Here is a 23,402-nt window from a genome sequence, read left to right on the forward strand (position 1 = left end):
CATGGATCAGCTGCTCCAGGTGCTATTTTTTACCCCCTTTCTCCCTTTTCTGTGAGTTACATTCCACGCCTAAAATATGCGACCCAGGAGCCATGGGCCCCCTAAGAAAGAAAGAGGACGGTTGCTGTGGCAACTTTAAAAAACAGCAGCACACAACATCCCGCTGACGGACAGCACAATCCCAGAGGCGCTAGCACAGGTGCTATTTTCTTTCAAAACATCAAAAAGGAGAAATCTAAACGCATTAATGTTCCCAAATGGTCATTATCTTGTGCAAGCCCCTTTGGAATTCTAAATGCTCTAGTTCGCTTGTGTCCAATCAACATTATTGCTCGGTCAAAGTTGAAGAACACAATTCACCTTATCACAACAATTAGGCTAACGTAAGACTTGTTATGGCATTTTAAAGTATTGTTCAATATATATTAATACATATTGACATTAAATACAGAGCAATAGGAGGGTTCATCTTAGATCAATAATGGAAAAATCCCTCCCATGCCTCAGGATCAGAGGGGCAGGGGAAATAGCACCAGTACATAATATGGGAGCAATGAATAACATGGTAATGCCCTATGCTCACAACAGGGTTTTGCATTAAGTGGAAGCGAAACAATGTTTTGACCATTAACCTTTTCCCTGCATGTGGAGGGATATACAAGAGGTAGATAAAGGAAAAAAGAGAGAAGGGAGAAAAAGAAAAATCAAATGAGAGAAAAGAGGGGATAATGAGAAAACAAGGTAGATAAAGAGGACAATCTAGACAGAAGAGCGATTGAGAGAAGAGGAGTGGGAGTAGTGCTTGAGGATGTGTTAATGGAATGGAGCGTGGGTCCAAATCCCATAAAACACTTGATCAGCCTAATTAAAAGAGCCTTGGCGTGATACATTCCAAACAGTGGGGCATCCGGCCACGTTCCAAACGTATCCTTGCCTCCTCCCTCTCTCCCACACACAGAGGCACAGCCCAGCACAGCCCAGCACAGCCCAACACAGCCCAGCACAGCCCAACACAGCCCAGCACAGCCCAACACAGCCCAACTGTCCTCCACAACAGCCAAGAGAGAGCGCAAGATACCCTGATGTTTTCTGGGAGTTAGCGCCACTTGGTGATTCACAGAAACAAAACAAAGCAAGTCAAAGAAGTATACTTGAAGTCCCTGCAGAAACCCCCACAGGAAAAGTGTGTCACTGTCACTGACCACTAGCAGTACTGTCTATCCTCCATGTATCTGACTGGTGCGTCAGAGTCTCCTTCACTAGACGGACCGAGTGCTAAAGTGAGTCATCCTTGGCGGTGCCTGGAGAGAGAGCCAGCCTCTTGGAGCACCTCTGTACATATGAATCAAACTTATGCATGTAGAGAGGCTGCCAGCACTTAATGTGTTGCACATTTCTCCGACATACAAACACACACTTAGGGGCACGCTCACACACACACACACATACCCACACACACCCACACACGCAGGCGCACATGTTTATTTAAGCTATATTTCTCTCTTCTGGAAGGAAAATACACCAGGGTTGCTACAACAGTCATACACCAGGGTTGCTACAACAGTCATACACCAGGGTTGCTACAACAGTCATACACCAGGGTTGCTACAACAGTCATACACCAGGGTTGCTACAACAGTCATACACCAGGGTTGCTACAACAGTCATACACCAGGGTTGCTACAACAGTCATACACCAGGGTTGCTACAACAGTCATACACCAGGGTTGCTACAACAGTCATACACCAGGGTTGCTACAACAGTCATACACCAGGGTTGCTACAACAATCATACACCAGGGTTGCTACAACAGTCATACACCAGGGTTGCTACAACAATCATACACCAGGGTTGCTACAACAGTCATACACCAGGGTTGCTACAACAATCATACCATCTACTACACAACGTAAGAAGATCATATATATTAGAAATATTAGAAAATAGTCTGGACATCAACCTATTCTAATATCAAGTGGAAATCACAACTGCTGTGCTTAGTTGTTGAAAGCCTACGTGCCTCTCGTTCTCTTCTAGGAGCTTTTATACACACGGAGGCAAACTCTCTCTAGCCACTGCATGCCATCTACAGTACATCTACCTACTGTATATCACCACAGAGAGCTCTTACAGCCATGGAAAGGTTCTGCCTATTCTATTGTTTCTGGGTGTTACCTTGTCTACAACACCATCTGTCCACTTACACTGTGGATCTTCCAGACCTATCGGATGAGGAGACAGGGGAGGACAGGCAGGTAATGGGCTTGCCGTGTCCTGTTTGGGTGCTCAGTAGGCAGGATTCACCTCTGGTTAAGGCTAGGTGAAGTATGGGGTCTAGGGAGCATCTCCTACATGTAGATCCTCTCATCCTTCCCAGTTCATTCAGTGCTGCATTCCTCAGCCAACCTGGACTCAGGGACAGAGGGATGGACATTGAGATAAAAGAGGCACTTTGTGAGAGGCAGCAAATCGTTTTTTCAGCCTTTACAGTATAATTATTCACATTAACCCTCACTCCCCACTTTCCATTGTATCCCTCTCTCGATAGCACACCTGTTGCCACAACAAAACATTTAGCTACCCAGCTGCCTTGAGCCTCCTTTCAAATGACCTGTGTCATATGATTCATTGTGAATTCTCAAAGATAAGTGTGTTTATAATATTCCAGGTGGGTTGCTATTGTTGCATGATAGAGTGTTATTAGGTGTTAACTTAGTATTTATAATTTATATTTCTGTGCATGTGTGTGTGTGTGTGTGTGTGTGTGTGTGTGTGTGTGTGTGTGTGTGTGTGTGTGTGTGTGTGTGTGTGTGTGTGTGTGTGTGTGTGTATGTGTGTGTGTGTGTGTGTGTGTGTGTGTGTGTGTGTGTGTGTGTGTGTGTGTGTGTGTGTGTGTGTGTGTGTGTGTGTGTGTGTGTGTGTGTGTATGAAAGATGTGCATGTGTTTGGGGAGTGTTCTTATCTCTTCTGTGTGTCATTCTCTCCCTGATACCACACCCTAGAAACAGTGATAAATCCACCAGCCCTACAGGATGCATCCATCCCCCTCCCTTCCGTCAACCGTCTCCATCGCCCCCCTCCTCGCACAATCATCCAAATCCCTTCATCCATGGCCTACAGGTTATCTCCCCTTGCCAAGACACAATCCTGGCCTCTCCAGCGGAGGGAGAGAGAGAGGGAGGGAGAGGTAAAGGAAGGGAGAAAGCCAGTAATATGGAAAGAGAAAGAAGCAGAAATACTTTTAGGAAGAGGAAGTCAGAGGAAAAACAAGAAAACTCGAAGCCGTCATTCTCCAACGGTATTTAGTGGCGGGGTTGGGACAGACCTGTCAGCGATTGTTAACACGTGTCCAGGCTTCCTCTGGGTCGTTCACTGGGAGACTGAAGGAGGCTCCACGAGGCTCAGCGCCCAAGATTTATGGGTCCTGGGGAAGGAGTGGAAGCGTGTTATTGATAAGTTACTGAGAGAAGGTGAGGGGCGGCCACTGCAGTAATTAGAGGATAAACTTGCAGCTCATTGATTGGGTCCTGGACAGACACCAGGCCACCTCATACCACAATCACACACTGCCCTTCATGTGACCACTTGACCCTAACCACTAGTGGTCTAATATCCTCCTCAGATACATCACACACTGGCATTTACAGCACTATTGCATCTTCATCCACAATCACAACTGGTAGAGAGGTGACCACAAGTAGATGGCAAAATCACTGGAATACCTACGATCATGATTTTGAATGAAAGTCAATAATACGCTTGTGTTAAAGAAAGTCAAGCTCAGACTCAGACAACTGCTTTGATTGGTGGTTGTGATGAAAATAGTACATGTCGTCTGCATGGACTTGCGGGACCAAATGAGGTTGTGTAGGCCTATGGGTGGAGGAGGGGCCTGGGTTGCTTCTGTTGAGGCCTAGTATTATCCCAGCATTCACCAGTGCTGGAGACTGGCCCAGTTCTTCTAGACAGTGCTTAGCAATGGGAAGGACCATTGTTTGATTTGGCTGCATATTTGTGCATTTTTCACCATTGCCCAGGAAAAAGACAGTGACAGTGAAAAAGCTGACCCAAGTAGTGGGAGGAAAAGAAGGAGGGCAGGGGGGAGGGGTAGAAAGGGTCGGCCTTTTTCCCAACCCATCTCTCTGTCACAGGAAACAGGACAAAAGCAGATGTTGAGCTTTTTGCTTTCTAAACCCTGCCTCCTTCCTTCTGACCACACCTTCGCAAGCCCTGTTGGTTCCAACAAACCCCCAATTTTAATTGAAACAGCCTAATTCCTATTGTCTTATGTAAGATAGAGCAAGTCCTCTTCCCAGTGCTGTAAAGTAGAGGAAGGGAAGACTTTACAAGACTCCAGGTCAAAGCACACAGGTGAAATGTTACAGCAGCTGAAGTGAGCAACAGAGTAGTTACGACCAGGTTCAAACCTGACTAACACTGAACCGGAACTCACAGTATATGAACCCACCTGAATCTCTTTGTCCCCCAGAGTCAACATGTACCATCGCAGAGCTCCCATGCGTAGCTAGGAGCTGAACTGGAAATCTGAATTCCTCCAGCTCATGAATAGTTTATGCACTCCAACTGAAGAGGGAGATGCATGAATAATCCTCTCGTGGGTTTTTATCATTCAAATGTATTCCTCAAAATAAGACACCTGTTCTGGAGCCCAGGTTTCCTTTGCTGCACTGCTCTCAGTGGTCTCTGTCCTCTGGACTGCTCAGTGCATTTAAAGCAGGCTAGATGCTGTCCAGAAAAGACAGAGGGATAGCAAAGTCCCTACAGTTTTTCCATGAGCTCACTAACTCAAGAGATGTTATGTTTTTGCATTATAGCTTTTAAATACACAGTAAATCCAGAGCACAAATAAAGTGGTATTAATTGGATATTTGGCATTGTCTCACACACAAATGAGACTAAGATACATAGATGTAACGAGACCTTAACGAGTCATCCTCTATGTGTATTTTGTAGGCTGTACAACCTTGGTCCCAGCGATGTATTTTTATTACTGCAACAATAGAGCCTACATCTTCATTTTACCACCACTTTCTTCAACCCTCTTCCCTCCCACCATTCTCTCCCTCCTCTCCACCTCTTTCTCCATGTTCTCTCTCTCCTGCCCAGGTGAGTGTTGCGTGAGCTGCAGCAGCAGTGGAATTACACAGGCAAGACGAAGAAAGCGGACAATTATCTTCAATATCTGTCAGGCACATGACAGCAGCAACCCCCCTCTCTCTATGAGACAAGAAATGCAGGAGAGTACAAAGAACAGGGGGGGGGGGGTGCTTTTTTGATTGTTCAGAGGCACTGTACAATTCTCTCCCTCCCTCCCTCTTTCTCTCCCTCCCTCCCTCCCTCTCCTCCTCTCCGCCTTTCTCCGCTCATTACCTACCACATTTGCATACAGGCTGCCAAAGAGCAGGCAGTGACGGGGAGGGAAATAAAATAAAAGGATTAGAATAATAATAATCACTGTTATGTGTGTGTGTGTGTTTGTGTGTGTGTGTGTGTGTGTGTGTGCGTGCGTGCGTGCGTGCGTGCGTGCGTGCGTGCGTGCGTGCGTGCGTGCGTGCGTGCGTGCGTGTGTGCGTGAGTGTGAGAGTGTGTGTGTGTGTGCTTGAGTGAGCATGTGTGAGTCTAAAACAATGTGTAAAAGAGCGATAGAGGGAGAAAGGGGGGAAATACAGGTTTAATTAAAAGCTGTTGTCAACCTTTCTTTTCAAGACAAAATAGGACCAGTATGCATTCTTTTCTCAAATTCAGAGAACGTATTAATAAAACCCTATTTTACTTCCACAACCTCTATCTACATAAGAACAGTGTGACACAGATGAGGATAACATTTAACACTGAATAATTGACATTGATTCCTTTGAATGGTTGTAGTAGTGCAACTACTGTATAAATAGGAAGCATTTCTAAACTACGTCTCCATGTCAAGTACTACGATGTGGAGTTCAACTTCTCTTGCACGTATGGTTGCAGCTTAGCCTTGGTGCCAGTCTGTTTCTCCATGAACTAACCTGACATTTTTGCAATGAGATGGCATTGTTGAATGCAGTAATAATGAGTTACCCAACTTAGTTTCAGTTATCCAGAAATTAATATAAAATGGGCATGAGGTGTTACATATTCGCAACCTTTTGTCTGTCCTCAGGGTCTTTTACTTTGCAAAGGTAGAAATGTTCCTCGGGTAGGAAGGTTCCAATAACTGATATGAGCTCATTAAGCATGCAGGCCAGAGCTGATAGAGTAGGAGCCCTATCAGTAGTATGGGGCTGGAGGTAGGGAGGAACTAGCTTTATCTCTGTCCAAGGTGGGGCCTGCAGGAGGGGCTCCTTGAGAACATGGAAGGTCGCTGGAAGCCCCCTGAGCGACAGAATGGATTACGTCCCCTCTGCTCTCAGCATTGTGATAACCGTAGCAGCTACAGGGGACCTTCTAGGACCACCTCAGGTGATGAAATCTAGATTTTCTACGGAAAATTATCAATACTTGACAGCATCAAATGTATTTCAAAGGAATGCAAAGATGGGAAAAGAATCCAGGAACAGTTTCAGAGGGAGGGAGGGAGGGAGGGAGGGAGGGAGGGAGGGAGGGAGGGAGGGAGGGAGGGAGGGAGGGAGGGAGGGAGGGAGGGAGTAACAGAGAAACCAGGACGAGCGCAACAAAGGTAGGAATGCTCACCTTTGAGGGCCTGCCGTTTGAGAGGGAAGGCAGAGGAAGGATCTGTGATAATAGCTCACACTTGATTACGCCATTACCTCAAATTAGGGATAATTAGCTTCGGTAAACTGGGCACGAAACATGCTTATGATGTTGGGCCCAGAAGACATGCTGTGGTACCTTTTACGGCCCGGTGGCTGATTTGGGCGCTCAACTGCTGCTCACAGCATGGCAAGGAAGTGATAAAGAGAGAGGGCCCGGCTGGCTGGTAGGAAACTGAGAGCAATTATCAAAGAGAGCCTATAATCAAACATCCGAATCGCAAACACGGACTATAAAACCCCTTGGCTAACATCCAGGAGTCGTTTTATCCAATTAGGTAAATGGCTGTAATGTGGGAGCTGGGGGGCAGGGGGCGGGGAGAGGGGGGATATGGGGGGTGGAGAGGGTAGCAAAAGCAATAAACAAATGAAAAAGCAGAACAAATACATGCAAAGAGGGTATTTGATAAATCTGTTTTTGTTATCTTTTTTGCCTATTATCCTGTTGTTCTACTCATATAAAAGGGATACAACAAACTCTTTTCCACGGTCAACTAAGTGTAAACGTGGATGAAAGCGAGGCTCTTATTTGAACCTAGTGTTTCTCAACTACATGTATACCTAATTGGGTGAAACTAAATGCTGACCACCCCATTTCACTTGGTGAGCCCTTAGCCATGCGGCCTGTATCTATGTTGATTACTGTATGCATCCAGCTAGGCATCCAGGTGAAGTCCACTCCCATTATCAACATCAGCCGTATGCCGTGTTGTATAAAAACAGTAGCCTAGTTAGCAAAGAGGCTAAAGCTAGACAGCTAGACCATACCAGCTAGGCCAGAGCTAGCTAGCTCATTTTGGATTAGATAAATTGCTAACAGGGCGTGATAAGGATAAGGACATGGACAGCTGTGAACACAATGAATTGCAATGTACCTGAGACGAGGAAACAATATTGAGTGCTTGTGATCAGGTTGGATATTTATGTCAATTTCTCCACAGAAACATAGGCCGCTGCTCTTTTTTTATAACAATTGTCACAGTCGACTAGTTGTTTGCTACGTATATTGATTGCTAACTGTGCTGTCGCTAATTCCTTAAACTTATGCTTTGTGTCATGTAAAGTACAAACCAGAGTCTGGTTATCATTCATTTAGAATTATAACCAAGATTGGCACGCGAAGTTCATGGCTGCACGCCTCTCGTTAATTGATGTTAAGTATTGGCCATTGTAATGTCAACTGTACAATAGTATAGCCTTTCATGCGTGATATGGTCATTATGAATTTACCTGTTTGAAGATATGAATGGTTAGAGCAGGTCCTTTTAAGCTGCCTGCGTTCTCCTAGTCTTCAGTCAAGATGAGCTGTTCTTGAGGTAACATGGTGTTACAGAAGTCTACCTTATAATTATAATTGTGTGTTGTTTTATAAAGTCCACTCCTGTCAGCTATCAGCCGTGATTTGATGTGCTGTATGTTACATAATGAACAGTAGAAAGCAAAGTGTCTGGCTTAAGCTAGCTCCTACAAGCTCATTAGCTAGCTTGCTATCTCATGTTGGATTAGACAAATTGATAATAGGACATGCAACTATGAAGAAAAGAACATGAACAGCTGTGAATCACCATGAATTGCAACGCTACTGAGCCCAGGAAACAGCTGTGAGGACTAACCACCTGCTTCGATGAAAGGAGTGAGTCAGATCTCAAGCACAAAGACAAGGTAACATGCTAATGAAAATGCAATGACTGAATGAAACTCTGGTCTTGCCTTTGCTGAGAGTAGTGATGTGCAGTTGGCGAATGATTCGTTCTTTTTCAACAACTCTTTTTACTGACTCGAGAGTCATGATTATTTTTTTCCGGACTGACTCGTTCATTTTGTAGTTCGCTGGACTTGCTGGCCGCAATGACTACACCAGGATTAAAACAAGGTCCTCCGGGAAAGGGCTCCGGAGATGTGCTCCAACCAACAACTGTAAAATACACTGAGTATACAAAAATTTAAGAACACCTTCATAATATTAAGTTGCACCCGCCTTTTTGCCCTCAGATCAGCCTCAATTCATTGGGCCATGGACTCTACAAGGTGTCGAAAGCATTCCACAGGGATGATGGTCCATGTTGACTCCAAAGCTTCACACAGTTGTGTCAAGTTGGCTGGATGTCCTATGGGTGGTAGACCATTCTTGACCATTCCTGCCCATTCACACTCTGAATGGCACGCATACTGTACACAATCCATCTCTCAAGGCTTAAAAGTCCTTCTTTGACCTCTCCTCCCCTTCATCTACACTGATTGAAGTGGATTTAACAAGTGACGTCATAAAGGGATCATAGCTTTCACCTGGATTCACCTGGTCAGTCTATGTCATGAAAAGAGCAGGTGTTCATAATGTTTTGTACACTCAGTGTAGCTCACGCTGCAGAAAGCAATAACATCATAGAGAAGAAAAATACATGTTTAGAACTGGTAATTGATCGCATGGTGCAAGAATAAATGATGGATACAGCTTTGCAGAACCAAAACATACTCAGTCTCTACTCAAAAATCTTGAGGTCGAGAATTAATAATTCTTTATGGTTTTGCAGTTCGCGAATGACAGTGTGCTTATCACACTCACGTCAGTCAAGCAATGCATTCTGCCAAGAGTCGTTCACAATCTAGTCTGGTTGCTGCCACAACTAGACCTAGATTCAAATGTATCAAAAAATCATCTTATTTGCATGCCTAGCAAAAAAAGTCTCAATCACAAATGACAGCTCCAATAAGCCCCTTATGGTGAACGACATGTGAACGAGAGGCTTGTAGAATCATGATTCGAGTTTTCATTTCCATTTTTGCCGGTAGGGGGTCCTGCGTGCTTTTGGCATTACTGTCTCAAATGAACGAAATGAGTAGAAAGATTTGTTCTTTTTACTGAACAAGTTGAAAAGATCAGAGTCATTAAAAAGAGCCGAACTTCCCATCACTAGCTGACGGAGGAGCAGTTCAAGTGTTAGCTGACTAAATTGAGATGATGGGGAAGTTGATTATCATTGGAGGCGATTGGCTAAAACCTTTGCGAGAGACAGAGCCCACACTCATTCATCCACACTGGTGTATGACAGCAACAGTATCAAACAGTATCTATAAACTGTCAGACCAGTCATCACACAGTACATTTAGCTGTGTTAAACCAACCCTTAAAGAGTTCATTTTAACATTATCTCAGAGTACGTAGGTCCCACTCTACAGAGAGTAAAAAGTAATCAGATTAATGTTACATTTTGAGTGGTAATGTAAAACTCTGCAGTGTAGAAAATTACCACTGCATTAAATTTGCCAGTGTCACTCAAATGTAACACTATGGGGCAATTAACACTCACAGTGTTATTTGTGTTCAACACTAGTGTTGATCTAGACTTAACTCATGTTAGTGTTAGACAAAAACATTGTCTCAGTAAGTCATTTTGGGTGTTTTAACACTTTATGGTGTAGAGCCTAATTTGCTTATCTTTCATGGTTCCTTTTCTTTTCATGTGAATTGAGTTACCACCCATGAGTGTATTTGTTAATGACAGAAACATGGTTGTTCAATTCTTTCCTTTAAAAGGCCTGTGGCTGTCACCAAATGAGTACCTATGAGAATGTTATCATTAAAATGAAACTGTATGACAATACATTACATACTGTATATCATAAGACCTTACTTTGATGGCCTAGTTTGACCCTAACACAGTGGTGTTAGGAAATTCCTGGTTTTCAGGCAACACCTGCAAGTCACATTATGCTGGCTTTCAAAGCGATGTGTAATTCCTAATCGAATCCAGCCAGAGTTAGGATTTCCAACTGTTGAAATTTTTATTCACCCCCAACCTGCATTAAGAATGACTATTAAAAAGACTACCTAAACCATTTAAACCAGAACAACAACCATTTCAGTAACAGGTGCAATAAATGTGACTAACTGATTGGATTAGTTTAGAAAAATGTATGTCATTTATCTTTGTGTAAGAGTTCAGAAAGTATTCATACCCTTTGAATTTTGTTACAGCCTGAATTCAAAATGGATTACATTTTCTCACCTATCTGCACACAATACCTCATAATGACTAAGTGAAAACATGTTGTTCGACATTTTTGCACATTTATTGAAAATGAAATACATAAATATCTCATTTATACAGTATAAGTATTCACACCCCTGACTCAATACTTTGTAGAAGCACCTTTGGCAGCGATTACAGCTGTGAGTCTTTCTGGGTAAGTCTCTGATCTTTCCACACCTGGATTGTGCAGTATTTGCACATTCATTTTATTCAAAATTCTTCAAGCTCTGTCAAATTGGTTGTTGATCATTGCTAGACAAACATCTTCAAGTCTTGCCATAGATTTTCAAGTAGATTTAAGTCCAAACTGTGACTTGGCCACTCAGGAACATTCACTGTCTTCTTGGTAAGCAACTCCAGTGTAGATTTGGCCTTGTGTTTTAGGTTATTGTCCTGCTGAAAGGTGAATTAATCTCCCAGTGTCTGGTGGAAAGCAGACATAACCAGATTTTCCTCAAAGATTTTGCCTGTGCTTAGTTCCATTCGGTTTCTTTTTTATCCTGAGTCCTTATCCCCAGTCCTAACGATTACAAGCATACCCATAACATGATACAACCACCACTATGGAGAGTGGTACTCAGTAATGTCTGTATCTTTGTATTGACTGGGTGTATTGATACACCCTAACTTCACCATGCTCAAAAGGATATTCAGTGTCTGCTTTTCTACCCATCTACCAATAGGTGTACTTATTTGCGAGGCATTGGAAAACCTCCCTGGACTTTGTGGTTGAATCTGTGTTTGAAATTCACTGCTCGAACGAGGGACCTGACAGATCATTTTATGTGTGCGGTACAGAGATGAGTTAGACATTCAAAAATTATGTTATACACTATTATTGCACAAAGATTGAGTCCTTGCAACTTATTATGTGACTTCTAAGCACATTTTTACTCCTCAACTTATTTAGCCTTGCCATAACAAAGGGATTGAAAACATATTGACTCATGACATTTCAGCTTTGTATTTGTAAAAATTTTGAAAAACATAATTCCACTTTCACTTTATGGAGTATTATGTATAGGCCAGTGACAAAAACTCTCAATTTAATCAATTTTCAATTCAGGCTGTAACACAACTAAATGTGGAAAAATTCAAGGGGTGTGAATAATTTTGGGAAGGTGCTTAAGATGCAAAAACAAAGATATTAAAAATAATCCTAAACAATCTACCCACAGTAGAGCATGCTGTGGTTTTGATGGGACTGTTTTACTATTCACCGTTTAAACCAATAACTATAGTTATTAACACCAATACTGGGGGTTATTTTACACCACTGAGTGTTAATTTCACTCTTACAGAACTAATTTAACTCCTTAATCAACACTAGACATGTGACACTGAAAAATCAACACTTGTCAATTTGCTGTGCAGGCTTCTTTCACCATTGACAAGACTGATAGACCTGTTGTGACAAAATTGCTGATGACAGTTCCACAAATTAATTTGATTAATGGCGGAATACCGATAGCCTATATATATATATCTTTCATTTAGTGGTGGGGTTAAACAATTGAGCGGAAAATGTAAAATCATCCTCAAGTGTGACATATCTTCTTTTTTTTTTGTGGTTTTGTGGTTTTGAACGTGGTCTAAAACCATTGTCAGCATCAGTTTAAAGATCAACAGCCATCGCTTAAAAAAACATTTGCCTTGCTATACCTCTCAGTAGGCTAATTAGGAACAGGGTTGTTCAGTGTTGATGGAATCCAGACTCATCCCAACACGCGTGGTAACAACTATGGACGAAGCCTGAGCCAGAGCCCTTAGTCCCTTTCCCCACCTCCACCCTACCACACCACAGAACAATGTCCCAGGCAGGGTGAGTGAGGGGAGATGCTGAACTTGTGGCCTTCTGAGCCCCAGAGAGTTAAAAGTCACATTCCACACCGTCTTGTCACCTCTGTGGGTTACTGGGGAGACTGTGGACCTTCACTTTGAGTGACAAGGTGAGCACTGTAGACTGTCATGCACTTGTTAACCCTGCTCCTCTTCCCTTCTGTCAGTCAAGTAAGTGCTCCAACTACACCATAGGCCAAACCGTGGCATGACCCACAGACGTACCACAGCCTGACAAGTACCTTAGACTGGGGGAATAATTATGGAGTAAACATTTATGAAAAAGAGAGCATCAGCGTATCTTTACCATATAGCCATCATCGCGTGTGTTGATATCATGATATTTCATCAGAATTGAGTGATGCAATCATTAGTGCAGGCCTAATGGAGTGAATGAAAAACTCAATCACAGGTTGTACAATGTCCACAGTCTATTATCAGTTAGGCTAGATAGCTGGTTTTAAAAAATGACAAGATACTTCTCACTGATAGTAACGTTTTAGATTAGATTATATCAAATAAAACCCTTATAGAGTAGCAGAAAGCCATGTAAAATGAGCTTGAATATCATGTTACATCCATCCCAATCCATCCGTATGCTGTGGCTAGGTTACCTTACTTTAAATGATCATGGCATTGAAGTCTGATAATAGGTCTAACACAGTACAGCCAGCTATGCATTGTGACAGCGCCACAGAATAGCTATTTCTGTAGCTCACCTTTAACTAAATCTATCAGATGACCTGCCTTACACAGAGCGTGGTGCTCATGGTTTCGTAAAGTATTGCGTGAACTTATCCACTGGGCACGGACATCAGTTCAACGTCTAGTTTTGATTTACATTTGGTTGAGTTTTCAACGAACCAAAGTTCAAGGTGAAATCAACAAACAAGGTCATCATGGCATAGGATTTAGATGTTTTCAAACGTTTTTAACCTGGCAAGTCAGTTACAAACCAATTCTTATTAACAATGACGGCCTACCCCGGCTAAACCCAGACGACGCTGGGCCAATTGTGTGCTGCCCTATGGGACTCCCAATCACAGCCAGATGTGATGCAGCCTGGATTCAAACCAGGAACTGCAGTGACACCTTTCTTAGACCACTGCGCCACTCGGGAGCACAACATTGAATGCCTAAGCAAACATATGCATCTTATGTTAACCCTAAAGAAAGATGAAATGCCCTTACGTGAATGACTTTTTACGAATCCAATCAGTTTTCCACGTTGATTCAACGTCATCAAATAGATTTTTTCGGGTTGAAATAATGTGGAAACAACGTTGATTCAACCAGTTTTTGCCCAGTGTGTACTTACTGTTAGAATAGACTTAACTTCACACCAAGCAGATTATTATTGATATGTTGGTAGTAAAAGGGTTAACATAAGATGCATATGTTTGCATAGGCATTCCATTTTTCTAAATCAAAATAATACAAACTAAATTGTAAATGACACTGATAAAAGCATAGGAGAAGAAAGAGTACAACCGAGGAAAACAAGATGGAGGGAGAGAAATGGAGACAGACAGAAACGAGAGAGTGTGTGCATGCAGGTGTGTGGGTTTGAGTGTGTGTACTGGATGCGTGTGCGTGTGTGTGGGAGCCAGACATTGACTCCTCCAGATGGGAATGCCTAGGCAGCGCTTGGCCTCCAACTCCTCGGCTAATAAACTCCAATATTAGTTACAGGCTCTAAACTCAGGAATGTGCCAACTTAACCCCTTCCTGTCCTTGCAGGCTACACACCCCAAAGCTCCGGGCCTGCCAGCAAGCTCACTCAGGCATGAGTTCCAGGCTGTGTGTGCATGTACGGGGCATGTCCTACATGAGCAGACACATACAGGGCTGCTGAGTGGAGAAGAGAGGTGGCCTCTATCCCCTTGGGGCCAGAACAGGCCAACACACGAGTGACTGGGATGGTGTTTCCTGTAAACACCTTGGTGCTACAGTGCAGGTGGCATAGAGCAGGGAAAACCACAGTCTTTAACTGGGTATTTCAGTGTGTGTGTGTGTGTGTGTGTGTGTGTGTGTGTGTGTGTGTGTGTGTGTGTGTGTGTGTGTGTGTGTGTGTATGTGTGTGTGTGTGTGTGTGTGTGTGTGTGTGTGTGTGTGTGTGTGTGTTTGTGTGTGTGTGTGTGTGTGTGTGTGTATAAACACGAGAGTATAGGGGCTTGTTTAGTGGTTAAGGACTAGAACAGAACACTTTTGTGGGCCATTAGAGAGGACTGCTCGTAAAGATGAGGAAGAGAGTAACAAGTGAGAGAGCAAGAGAGAGTAACAGAGAGAGACAGGGAAGGGGTATTGGTAGCTAATAGAGTGAAACTTCCTCTGTAAGAAGAAAACAGAGGACAGTGGCTTTCATGGTGCATGGTTTTACAGAAGCTTTGCATGTACACAACGCAATGAATAGCTGTCAATCCTTATACGTACACAGAGCAGAACACTATTTCCTTCGATGTTATATAGGCTGTATGGCTGTCCGATCACATCTTTATTCTTCACCCTAGATCATTGTCAGCCTGATGACGAGGGAAGGGGTGAATGGTAATGATGATCCCCTCCTGTTGAAAACCACTTCTGGTACTGTGTTGACTGTCCATACAATATTAATACTGCACAGGCACCATCTTGTTGTATTTCATGCATGAAGTGTATGTTTTAAGTGAGAGCATATTTTGCCTGTACTTCGTGCTTTGTGTTTATGTGCCTGTGTGTGAGCGAGCATGTGTATGTGTGTCTGTATCTGGGAGAGGCCTATACCTTTCTCTGTGTGTGTGTGTGTGTGTGTGTGTGTGTGTGAGGCCCCTCCTTAATTAGGCCATTAATCCGCATACAAGTCATGCATGCAACAGATGCAGCCGCAGACGGCTTCTCTCAGGCCCATGCAGGTGGGATGTATGGAGCTGGGGCGGGGGGGAGGACAGTCTCCCTCCCTGGGCTTGCTCCTACCTATCTCTCCGATTTGGTCCTGCCGTACATACCTGCACGTACGCTACGGTCACAAGACGCAGGCCTCCTTATTGTCCTTTGAATTTCTAAGCAAACAGCTGGAGGCAGGGCTTTCTCCTATAGAGCTACATTTTTACGGAATGGTCTGCCTATCCATGTGACATACGCAGACTCTGTCCCGACCTTTAAGTCTTTATTGAAGACTCATCTCTTCAGTAGGTCCTATGATTGAGTGTAGTCTGGCACAGGGGTGTGAAGGTGAACGGAAAGGCACTGGAGCGACGAACCGCCCTTGCTGTCTCTGCCTGGCCGGTTTCCCTCTCTCCACCGGGATTCTCTGCCTCTAACCCTATTACGGGGGCTGAGTCACTGGCTTACTGGTGCTTTTCCATCCCGTCCCTAGGAGGGGTGCGTCACTTGAGTGGGTTGAGTCACTGACGTTATATTCCTGTCCGGGTTTGTCGCCCCCCTCGGGTTCGTGCTGTGGAGGAGACCTTCGTGGGCTATACTCAGCCTTGTCTCAGGGTAGTAAATTGGTGGTTTGAAGATATCCCTCTAGTGGTGTGGGGGCTGTGCTTTGGCAAAGTGTTATATCCTGCCTGGTTGGCCCTGTGCGGGGGTATCATCAGACGGGGCCACAGTGTCTCCAGACCCCTCCTGTCTCAGCCTCCAGTATTTATGCTGCAGTAGTTTATGTGTCGGGGGGCTAGGGTCAGTCTGTTATATCTGGAGTATTTCTCCTGTCTTATCCCGTGTCCTGTGTGAATTTAAATATGCTCCCTCGAATTCTCTCTCTCTCCCTCTCCCCTCCAGGAGGACCTGAGCTCTGGGACCATGCCACAGGACTACCTGGCCTGATGACTCCTTGCTGTCCCCAGTCCACCTGGTCGTCCTGCAGCACCAGTTTCAACTGTTCTGCCTGCTGCTATGGAACACTGACCCGTTCCCCGGATGTGCTGTCTTGTCCCGGACCTGCTGTTTTCGACTCTTTCTCTCTACCGCACCTGTGGTCTCTAACTCTGAATGATCGGCTATGAAAAGCCAACTGACATTTACTCCTGAGGTGCTGACCTGTTGCACCCTCTACAACCACTGCTATTATTATTATTATTTGGCCCTGCTGGTCATCTGTGAATGTTTGCACATCTTGGCCATGTACTGGTATAATCTCAACCCGGCACAGCCAGAAGAGGACTGGCCACCCCTCAGAGCCTGGTTCCTCTCTAGGTTTCTTTCTAGCTTTCTGACTTTCTACTGAGTTTTTCCTAGCCACCGTGCATCTACATCTGCATTGCTTGCTGTTTGGGGTTTCAGGCTGGGTTTCTGTACAGCACTTTGGGACATCGGCTGATGTAAAAAGGGCCTCATAAATACATTTGATTGATTGATTGGTCTCAGAGAAGTGTGAGCCAATCCATGGTGTGACGATGGGTTATGGTAATTCTCATTCAGACACAGTCAGATGAAGACAGGATAAGTCATAGATGTGACCATTACTGCTAGTACATTTCATGTTTAACATTATCGAACACAGAATAGAATAGATTATTAGTGTTCAGTGTGGATAAACCAGTAGTTACAGTGATGTGTTAAGGGATCAGTGAGTAGAGCAGAGGGGGAACCGTGTTAGAAGATAAAGAAAGGGGCTTGTTTTAGTGGTAGATATTTAGGTGGGTGTCTGGTGGATTGAATGTGTCCCTGAGCGCTGTGCTGGGGTGTTAAGGCTCCGGCCTGCAGCAAGGGAAGCTGCGCAAGCGTGACTGATCTATTGAGAGGAGCATCAGGGAAAATGCAGCCATGGCTCCAATCAATACCGTCTTATTTGTTTGTGTGCGCGCGAGTGTAAAATTGTGTGCTCTCTCTCTTTCAAGGTGTGTGAGTTAGGACCCTGGGTTTAGGAAGGGATGGCTGGGGCTGAGAGCAGAGCAGTGGAGGGTGGCATGGAGAGATGGTGGGTATGTGGATCCCAGGGGGATGCAGGGTGAGTCCCTGTGGAACTATCTCAGTGCCATTGATCCAATGATTGTAGCCCCACCCTCCACAACTATCAAGAATGGCAGTGGGACCATTGTTGCTTACCATGGTTCTTCCTGCTACAGAATACTGTAGACGGGATACTAAGTCCCTCAAGCTGTGATGTCTCTTGTCAGCAACCAAAATCAAACTGGACTCTGTTATCGCCTGTTTCGACTTAATCTGTCTGTTATAATTTCATATAAATGCTATTGACTCGCTGTTAACAACTCCTTATCCCTGAACGTGTGTATGAGAGAGTGTGTGTGGGAGGCAGGGTGCTGCTGGCTACTCCTGCTGGTCATGGTTGACGTGTGGTCGAGCTTTATTCGTACCCAGGGCATGAGCGGATAACCGCACTGCATGACCAAGCGCCTCCACCTGTGACATTGTGATGGATGGGCTAGGCTGGCCTCCTTTACCATTAGCTTAGCATCTTCAACCTCTCCAGGACACTCTTACCATTAACTGTAATTAGCATAAACTCATTACTGTCTCTTTAACTGCACTGGGGAACAAAGTCCTGTTTGAATTTGCCTAGTATTGCTTTGTCTAATTTTGTCATTCCTTGTGCCCACGGTCTTTGCTAACATAAAGTAGGCTAATGCTGGGCTTTTGAAAAATAAATAGTTTTTGCCCACGGCCCAATTTTGAGTGATGCTCATGTTACTCTAGATAAATTCACCAGTTCAAACTGGTGATAGGTATCGGAGAGATCGGAGAGATAGGTAGGAGCAAGCCCAGGGAGGGAGACTGTCCTCCATTGACACATTGTATAGCTCCCTGTAGGAATACAGTACATTGTTGGGGGCAGTGGGACATTTTGGTCAACCAGATTAACTTTTAAGGATTAGCAATAAACAACTATAATATGTCGAGCCACAAAGGCTACACATATGTGCAATTTAAATAAATACTGAAAACACCCTTATATGGGCAGACATACAGATTGATATTCCACTAAAGGAGCCATGCCAACAAAAGCCCCATGATGAGAAGGGCTCAGAGCTGTGAAGCACATGACATTCAAAGCCACAGTCACGTCATTCAGTCACTGGGTGGATAGATGCCTGGGTTCTGGGCTGGGAAATGGCAGTTGGCAAGCTCAGAGCTCGGGGACAGACAGACATGCTGAAACCTGAAGCTGCCCACCAGGGAAGCGGCTCACTGGGGAAAACAAGTGCCCCCCATCGAGCATCACAGATCAGCGGACAGGGGGGCTGACGGTGGCCCAGCCCTCATAGCTCTGCTATGCCTCCATGCTTATGAGCCAACCAACCACCTCTCAGTGATAGCCAAGAGTGGCCAGGACAGCATGTTCTGATAAAATGGCCCTTCATATCTAATCAGCTGTGAACTATATGAAGCCCGCCCCCATACTTCCCAAAGGATGTCAGCACACCTCCTTTAGTCCCGCCCAATCCTATTGGAGGAACAGTTACCCTTGTGGACCAACAGTATTTTTACAGTGGGAAAACAATATTAGCTAGATGCTAAAATCATACCAGTTTGTGAAAATCATATTTTTTTAAATAATCTGACAATAGATAGATATCCTGATAATAAATAACTATATAAGGTATCCTGATTATATTTAATGGTTAAAGGATTTTGCAGTAGCCTAATAGAATATGTCTGTGTTGAATCTGGAATCATACATGGACCAAACACTCCACACCAAACATAACATAAGTACAGGGGGCCATGGTAGTCCAACAATGTCCCTCCGCTCCCCACAGGTTGCTATAGGAGCAGAGAGGTGAGAAGTCAAGGCTTGGCACACATTCACAGGGGATCTCTCTGACCTGTGCACACATGCTCTCTAACCCCAACCACGTCAGAGTAATCCAAACAGCACACAACTTTACATGTAGTGACTATGAGATAACTATTTCAGAGAATGATGAGACTATTATTAGCATAGTGGCTTGACCTTGCACATGTTCTGTGTGCCTCAAATGGGAGGAGTATTTCTATCTGTAATAAAGCCCTTTTGTTTCAAAAAACTCAACATGATTGGCTGGGCCTGGCACCCCAGTGGGTGGGCCTGGCAGCCAAGTGTGTGGACTTGGCTGCCCTCCCAGGCCCACCCATGGCTGCAATCATACCCAGTCATGTGAAATCCATATATTAGGTTCTAATGAATTCATTTCAATTGACTAATTTCCTTATATGAACTGTAACATGAAATTGTTGCATGTTGCATTTATATTTTTGTTCAGTATATATCTAATGTGTATGAATTATTTGTCTGCTGTGTGTATCTGCCTGTATATGTTTGTGATGTGTCTGTGTGTGTGCACGCTGTATGTGTGTGGTGGTCCCCCATCGCTAAAGCCTCAGCCACCCACAGGGACAATGCAATCAGACATCACCACGAGTACCTGATATAATGATGGCTATGGATTGTGCTAATTAACACTGGATAGAGCTCATAAGCACAGTCCCACAGCCAACAAATTAACAGACTGCACACATGCGTATATCTATCAATGAACTGGGCAAAGACAACCAATGGAAGAGGTGGAGACAAGCACACATGATGCGGAGACACACAATATAATAAGGAGACACTTGCAGTCCCAAACACATACAGTATGCAGTGCATTACAAATGCACACTCACATTATGGGTGTGAACAGCGTCAGACGTTGAAGGAATCGTGTCCTTACTTAAATGCCCTCAGGCTGTTTTCTCTGGCTGCAGCAGAAAACAATATCATTATTTATATCAGCAGTGGCTTTGATGATGTATCCACTAGAAGTGCACAATGTTAGCTGTAAGCAGCTATGTGCCCGCTGCTCTCCTTTGAGATGTCAGCAATCTGCTCACGGTTTGGTGCAGACATTGTTCAGAAGGGCTTATATTCTTTAACGGGGGGCCTTTTGTTGTTGTAAACAGCATGAATTTTTAATCCAGCCCAAGATTCTGGGCTAGTAATGAATGTGTATAGGCAGCCAGGCTCTTTGGGGAGGGAGGCCCCTGGCTCTTGTTGCTAAGTTTCAGCAAAGCCTTAGTTCTGGAGGAATCAGACTGTTCCGCCACACCAATCTACCACACAAACACACACATACACCACAGAGCCCCTCACACTATCAATACAGAGATACACTCACAAAAACACACAGAAGCATACTCAAACAAACACCAAAGAGCCCCTAGAACAGCAAATAGAAAGCTGTTACACAGAAGGACAAGCTGACACTGTACGCACCCAAACTCGCACTCTACAGAGACTGATGCATTGCACATTTTCTCTCTCTCTCTATCTCTCTCTCTCTCTCTCAAATTCACACAAAGAGTAGCATTTTTCAATGAACTCCCTCCCTTTCTATTCTTTGGCTTGCTCTTTCTTTCCTCCCAGAATCCATATCTTCGATTCTGCGGCCAGAGGCCGTCATTCATTTTATTAGCGGAAGGCTTGCTGGTTCAATAGTGTCAATTCCAAGCCTCGGACATTGACCTAAATGAGCTCCCTCTCAACGCCTAGCTCCAAATGAACCATTTTCTCAACAACCATTTATTTTCTCCATTGTGGCCATCCGATGCATCCTAAGCCCCCCCCCCCCCCCCCCCCTCTGACCTCCCTACTCCAGGCAGACCATTCACACATACAGAGGAGGGGAAGTCTTACATCTGCATCTCTGGATGAGGGCCGTGAGACCTAGCTACAGATGAGATCACACACTGTATAACCACACACACCTAGACAAAAATCCAATGAACACATCTAGACTACAACATGTTTAATAGCACACACATATGTACATTGTATGTGTTTACATTTACGGGAACTGGAATATTATTTTCCTTTTAAAGCGCTGGATAAAATGATAATGAAGTGTTTTTGTACAGTACCTGCACTCTTTTTCCATTGCTCCTCCTGTATCTCTTTCTTCTCCTTTGACTATTCTCTGCATTTTTGTCCAGTTACTTTAAATGAGCGATCCCTTATCTGAAAATACATCTAGTCTCATAGGAGCCTCAACTGTCACATAGAAATGCTTCAATAAAAATGAGAGATGTATACTATATGTCAAAGGGTTAAATCAAAGTGGTGCTTTTTTAAGTAAAAAAGCGCAGGAATTTTCCTGTCATCCTTTTTCTCTCTCCCCCTCCCCAAAGCCATTAAATAGCTGATTGATTTTTGTATCTCAGCTCGATTCCTTGCCCCTCACTCTCCGTCTCCTGCCATTGATCCTCACAAGGCTGCTGACTCCAAAAATTCTGAGACCCATCCTCTCCGGCCTCCGGAAATGAACTTGTTAGATGGGCTGTGCGATTTATTGCTCACCAGACCTGAGTGTCTCTGTGTGAACGTGTGTGTGTGTGTGTGTGTGTGTGTGTGTGTGTGTGTGTGTGCGCGTGCGCGTGCGCGTGTACCATTGCAAGCATGTATTCTTAAACTTCATACCTCCAACATGAACAGAGTGGGGCAGGTATGACTAACTAAGGAGTAGTCGTTATAATATATTGGCTACAATAGTAAATCTAGGAAAACATGTAACAAATACAAACATTGGTTTCAAGGCAAAGTCTAAGAGGTACACCATGGTACGATCACTGTAACAAGATCAGGATCCAAACAGTGATACATCAGAGTGTCTGTCATTTTAAATGACACAATATAATAACTGACAGCCAACGAAAAACAACTGCCCATTCTTATCGGCTACTTTTACATCTAGCTGAAGAATGTCTTATTTGATTGCTTTGGTTTCTGCTTTATGGATTAGAACAAGGGCCATCGACACCAATGATATAGTGAGGAGTGGGTTAAGGACAAGGGTAAAACACATAGACACACGCTGCACACACACACTCCCTCCACCTGTGATGGGCATCAGACACTGCCTGTCCCCCAGTGCAGCCTTCTCTGGCATATTGATTGGGCTCTTTTTTAAAAGCCCTGTTCTCCCACCGTTATTTACTCCAATAGTAAATCTTTACAATGCCGTAAAAGTGTTTTACACAGTTGGGTTATACAATCTCCCTGCCGCAGCAGCTAGAATAGAAAAGGTAGGACAAGGCAAAGTGAGGTTATGGGAGGGCACCTCCTCTCTCCCTGGATGCAGAGCCACTGAGCCAGAGCAATGGTACTAGAAAAGGCCTTGGCACAACTTTAAATGGTGTTTGAAAGAGTGATCTGGCCACTCCATCACCTCACTTCACTGCTCTTTCTTCTGTTTTTGGAGTTGTTATTTCTTGGCTCAGGTCAGATGGATGGTATGTGATGACCTTTGAACATGAGGTCAGCAGTTACTAACCTAAATTCCGGCTTCAACTTCGACTCATCTGCCCTGGGCTCTTTGTGTAATTCTGACCCAATTTTCGGGCTACCGAAAAAGAAAGCCGGGGCAAAAAATAGGCAGGTTAGGGGGAGTCCTGGAGAGATTAAGGAGAAGGGAAAACCAGCCACCTCTTCCATCCATTCTAGTGGCATATGCATAGTCATTTTCAACCTCTCCTTGTCCCAGTCAGTAATCCCCACGTCTCAAGCTGACCACCATAATTCCTGTTTCCAAGACCTCTAAGGATACCTAACACAATGACTACCGCCCTGTAGCACTCACATCTGTAATCATGAAGTGCTTTGAAAGGCTGGTTATGGCACACATCAACTCCATTATGTCAGACATCTTAGATTTACTCCAATTTGCATACCGCCCCAACAGATTCACAGATCCACACTGCCCTCTTCCACCTGGGCAAGAGGAACACCTACAGTATGTGAGAATGCTGTTAATTGGCTACAGCTCAGCATTCAACCACATAGTCCCCTCCAAACTCGTCACC

This window comes from Salvelinus namaycush, chromosome 1 (genome assembly GCF_016432855.1).
Source record: "Salvelinus namaycush isolate Seneca chromosome 1, SaNama_1.0, whole genome shotgun sequence".
NCBI classification, from domain to species: domain Eukaryota; kingdom Metazoa; phylum Chordata; class Actinopteri; order Salmoniformes; family Salmonidae; genus Salvelinus; species Salvelinus namaycush.